The following is a 5,591-nucleotide window of genomic DNA, read 5'->3' on the forward strand; positions in this document are numbered from 1 at the left end:
ATCAGGCAGTTGGTCTTTTGAAAATCTATGGTGTTAAACGGTGGTTAGCATATTCTTTTTATCTTTGGCTTTGTAGATGTTAAAAATGGTGCTGACTTTTACAGTAACTTTGTAGGAAAAGTGTATTTCTGGTTGTCAGCAAGTTACTAAGGCATGAGGTAATGAGGGAACATAAAATGAAGCTACTGGTTTGAACTTGTAATTCTTTGCATATTGTTGCTGGATTTTTGTATTTTTGTTTTATCTGTTATTGGGTCCTCCTGTAGCAGAGTAAAAGCTGGAAGTATAGATGGACCTGGAAAAAAGTTTCCATAAATGTTAAATAGTTATATAGCCAAAATGAAAAGTATTTTATATAATTCTGTTCCAGTTTGAAATATTGTATGGAATTTCAAGTCTCATTATCTAAATACCTCTGGATAGGAAAGAAGGGAATACAAAGGTTTTTCATTTCAGAAACCTTAAAGAGATGGGATGTTCTAGATTTTGGATACAGTTAAGATCTATGAGTCAGAATCAGAACAAGAACATGTGAATAATAGCACGTGCAATTGATGCGCAACTTCAAAGAAAGATTTTTTTTCTTGAAAATAACAATGGTAAAAGAAGAAGTTTGACATTGGTAGTGCCATGTGTATAAACCACAAGATTTATTCTTTGTCTGATTCTAAGCAGCCTCCGAAGTCATCACCTGGGCTCCTACACAGGCATGATGACCTCAGGTGTCCACCATGTAAGTGATCATTCCCTAGAGGAAGTGGTTTGTTTGCTGCTTTTCCAGGAGGCCCTTGTCTCTGGGTTCTGCACCGCAGTACAAACCACTGTGTCTGTAGCACTTGTCTCGGATCATGGTGCCCCCTATGAGACTTGGGAACTAGGACCCAGCGCCACTCTGCTGCTGTTCTTGCTGAGTGCTGTAAGGTACGGTGTCCTGTCTACCATCTATGGAATAGTTGCCGTTTATTTCTTTCCTTCTTCCAGGAGATTGAGGCTGTTCCTTGACTTTTTGAAATACTATCCAAAAATTTAATTTGATTCTAATTATTTGAAAATTGTGGGCCAGCCACCGCCGCTGCACCGCTGCCTCCCGGGTGGGTGCCCTTCACCATGGACGCCGGCGGCCCCAGACGAGGGTTTCATTACCTTAAATGGTTTTGAACCAATGAAGCTGTGTACCCTTAAAGAAACAGACAACCCATCGTGTGAACCATAGAGTTTGTGGACAGATTAATATTGGGTTTATAGTGGCGTAATGCATGCCGACTCCTGCGAGTTCCCTTAAGTTCTTAGAGGACCGCTTTGCCTTTTGAATCAGAGAGTTGTAAAGTTCGATAAAGAATGGCCCTTGTGGATAAGCACAAAGTCAAGCGACAGAGATCGGATAGAATTTGTGAAGGTATCCGACTCCAGGTCATGAACGGCCCCCTGCACCCCCGGCCCCTGGTGGCACTGCTGGACAGCAGAGACTGCACCGTGGAGATGCCCATTCTGAAGGACCTGGCCACTGTGGCCTTCTGTGAAGCGCAGTCCACACAGGAGATCCACGAAAAGGTGTTAAACGAGGCCGTGGGTGCTGTGATATACCACACCATTACCCTCACCAGGGAGGACTTGGAGAAGCTCAAGACCCTGAGAGTGATCGTTCGGATCAGCAGTGGCTATGACAAAGTGGACATCAAGGCTGCTGGTGAGCTTGGGATCGCTGTGTGCAGCATCCCATCTGCAGCCGTGGAAGAGACGGCCGATTTCACCGTCTGCCACATCTTCAATCTGTACCGGCGGAACACGTGGCTGTACCAGGCACTGCGGGAAGGGATGAGGGTACAGAGCGTGGAACAGATTCGAGAGGTGGCCTCAGGAGCAGCCCAAATCCGTGGAGAGACACTGGGCCTCATTGGCTTTGGTCACATGGGGCAGGCGGTTGCTGTTCGAGCCAAGGCCTTTGAATTCAGGGTCATATTTTATGACCCCTATTTGCAGGATGGCATAGAGCGATCCCTGGGTGTGCAGAGGGACTACATCCTACAGGATTTGTTGTATCAGAGCGACTGTGTCTCCTTGCACTGCCATCACAATGAACATAACCACCACCTCATCAATGACTTTACTGTAAAGCAGATGAGGCAAGGGGCATTCCTAGTGAACGCAGCCCTCGGTGGCCTGGTGGATGAGAAAGCCTTAGCCCAGGCCCTCAAAGAGGGCAGGAAATGAGGGGCAGCCCTTGATGGGCATGAATCTGAGCCCTTTAGCTTGGCTCAGGGTCCACTGAAAGACGCACCAAATCTCATCTGTACTCTTCACACGGCCTGGTACAGTGAACAAGCATCCCTGGGGATGAGGGAGGCAGCTGCCACTGAGATCCGCCGAGCAATCACAGGACACATCCCAGAAAGCTGAAGAAACTGTGTCAACAAGGAATTCTTCGTCACATCAGCTCCTTGGTCAGTAATAGACCAGCAAGCAATTCATCCTGAGCTCAATGGTGCCACACACAGGTATCCACCAGGCATTGGAGGTGTGGCCCCGGGAGGACTTCCTGCAGCCATGGAAGGGATTGTCCCTGGAGGCATCCCCATGACTCACAGCCTCCCCACAGTGGCACATCTTCCCAAGCTCCCTCTCCCAACCAACCCACAAAACACCGGGATAATCGAGAGCACCCCAACGAACAATAGAAGAGAATACTGAAAGGTAATCATTTGGATAAACTTGGGACCAAGAGACAGTGAGAAATGGATGAACTAAGAAAAGTCTTTGACAGTCTTTTTAACTGATCCTGGACATACACATCCTTGATGTTGCAGTGTTAAACCTACAAGAGCTAGAAAACTGAAGATGTCTGCTTGCAGAAGCACTGAAAGACTAGGACGTGACTTATTAACGACCAACTTCTGTTATTGTGTGTTAAGTTTTTCATCTGTGCATCAAATCACAAAGAATATATAGAGCTTTTTCCTTTATCAGTCCCTTGGACACAGCAGGTCCTGAGCACCTTGCTCTAGAATGTTGCATCAAGAGTTCCAAACATCAAAATAAAAAAATGTTAAGAGGAAATCCCCATTTTATGACTCTAGTCCCTTTGGTCTACAGGGGCTTGTTACCTCTTTTTATTAATAGGAAGATTAAATTACTGCAAGATGGGGAGAAAGCTGCCTGTTAGACATCTGCACGAATAGGATTGAAGAGCACAGGCTCCTGTACAGAGCGGTGTCTCTCACATCTGAACTGCATACTGAGCGCGCAAGTTGGTTGTTAGTTCAGTAGTACCCTCTGATGATGCAAAAAAGAAAAATTATTAAGTTTCACAAGCTGTTTGTACTCAAATGTATTTTCTCAGTTTCAGATCCTCAGCTATTTTATTGAGTAGAAAGTCTTGAACTGTAAGGGTTCAAGAAGTATAATGTTGCATTTCCTTATGTCTCAGGAAACACTTTTTATGGTAACTTGTCAGATTGTCTATGAACAAACCCACTTTTTTAGACATTGATAAATTCTTTTCTTTACATGATATTTTATACGAGAACACTTTAGATGTGTTATTAGATATGACTGATTTTAACAAATCCTATTAGATTTGTATCAACTAGTTACATGTTCTATTCATAGTCTTTTGTGAATCATTGCCTTTTTGTTTAAAAAGATGGCCTATTTTGAGCCTTTTTATAGGTACATTCCTGTTTTTGTGACAAAAGAAAAACTTTAAACTGTCCCAAACAGAAAAATAATGGCCATCCAGAAGTATGTTTTGTTTTAGTGTGAGTTATCATTACTGTATTTGTTTATTGTAAAGGTGGACATTTAGCATTCAGTGCAGTTTTCAATAAAAAGTAATTAAAAAAAAAAGAAAATTGTGTACTGGCACACAAAGAATCATTTTAAGAACCCACAAGATATTTTACATGGTAATGATATAGGCTTTTCTTTTGTTTAAAAAATCATTGTCTAATTCTCCCTAGAACAAATGAAAAATATCTTTCATTTATTGCTATTATGTGCATTTTCTTGCTTATTTCTCAATAACCTCAGTATGGTGTTTTATTTTGGTGCATCATTATGGTGTTTTTAGAACATAGGGAAAGTTAGGGTTAGCTGGCTCAATTGTTTGCTTGCCTCAGATGGCTTTTGAGACCAAGTCTCTTTGACTCCAAACCCAATGCTCTCGGTGTTTAAATTGATCTTCTTAAGACTGATGACTGCTTTAAATATTTTATAATTGGTTTTATTCCTGGTGTTAATTTTATGTACCCACTCCACTACTCTTTCTCTACAACTCTATCATTGTGAAATAATAAGTCATACACTTGGAATAAAACCCAAACTTTAAGTCATAATTTGAGCCTTGTTTGAGTGTCATGGGATATGGGCTGTTTCTAATAAATAAAGTAAGATGTTTCAAATAAACTTGATTGTTCATACCAGTAAATAACTAGATATCCTAGGTTGAAATTATTTTAAATAGACTGATTCATGGCATTCTTAATATGCTTCACTTTTTTATACAATAGAATCTAGTATTGCCAGACTCTTTGACGCTGCAGATAAATGAGTAGATTCTAGGTTACATGAAGGACCAGATGCCCCGAGGTAGATGGTGTAGAGAAGTCCTATTGAGCATATTTGATATCTTAGGTTTAGAGACTTTTTTGATTTAATGCCACTGGCTGGATTGACTACAATAACATAATTGCAATAAGTAAAACCAGCTGATCCTATGAAGTTGGTTTGATTAAATTTAAAAAAAATCTTTATTACTGTCACATCTTTATATGTGTGAAAATAATTAATACATGGTTGAACATCTACTGAGGCTCTATAGTAAGATTAAAACATTACAAAATAAAAGCTGACTCTAAAATGTACTGCGGAATATTAGCAGCAATGGACTCCTCAGAACCAATACAAATATTTCCCAATTGGAGAATCAGAGAATCAGAGAATCTCTAATGTCAGGGCTGAAAATTGCAAAGTTTTAAGCAATTTTAATTCCCAAGTTAGCACCCAACACAGAAAGCAGGAATTCTAGTTATGAGAAACAAATTCTGACTCTGCATAGCAGAATCTCAGGCCAGCCTGGTTGGCTGAATCAAGAGTATTTGGTGTTAAGAGCGAAGGAAAAGTAAATCTAGGTGCTGAAGAATCTGGAGCTTAGTCCAGAAAAAGAATGTAGAATTAGGTAGGAAGGTGAATTTTTATTTACAGTAAATAAAAAATTAATCAAATCACATTTTAAAAAGCTGATAAACGACATGAATAACCCAAAATTCAGAAAAAAAATATTTCAAATTAACTTCTAGATTCTTTTCCATTATATTCTTTTCCTCTGCATAATCTTTGATCACCTCGCCATATGACAATAATTATGCAAGAAATTTTAAAGTGAAAAAAGAAAATGCCATTATTTTCTTTAGCAGGGTTGTATAAAATTTATATTTTTGTATTGGTAATGTTGAAAATCTTTTAGGTTCATAATTTGGCATTAATAGACTCATGTGGATTTAGGATAATTGTCAAAGTTGGAGAAATCTTTATCTAAATTTCTTTTGTGTGTTAGGTAAGCAATTTCAGAGCATTTTAAGTTTTCCTGTGCAATA

General features: G+C 39.9%; 1 pseudogene; it reads left to right on the top strand.

Moving 5' to 3' along the window:
- The first annotated feature begins 1,138 nt into the window (after positions 1–1,138).
- LOC101716453 (C-terminal-binding protein 2 pseudogene) lies at positions 1,139–4,284 on the top strand (annotated as a pseudogene).
- Positions 4,285–5,591: the final 1,307 nt, after the last annotated feature.

This window comes from Heterocephalus glaber, unplaced genomic scaffold, assembly GCF_053883595.1.
Source record: "Heterocephalus glaber isolate CG9 unplaced genomic scaffold, H.glaber_assembly_v1.0 deba00001553, whole genome shotgun sequence".
Lineage (NCBI taxonomy): Eukaryota > Metazoa > Chordata > Mammalia > Rodentia > Bathyergidae > Heterocephalus > Heterocephalus glaber.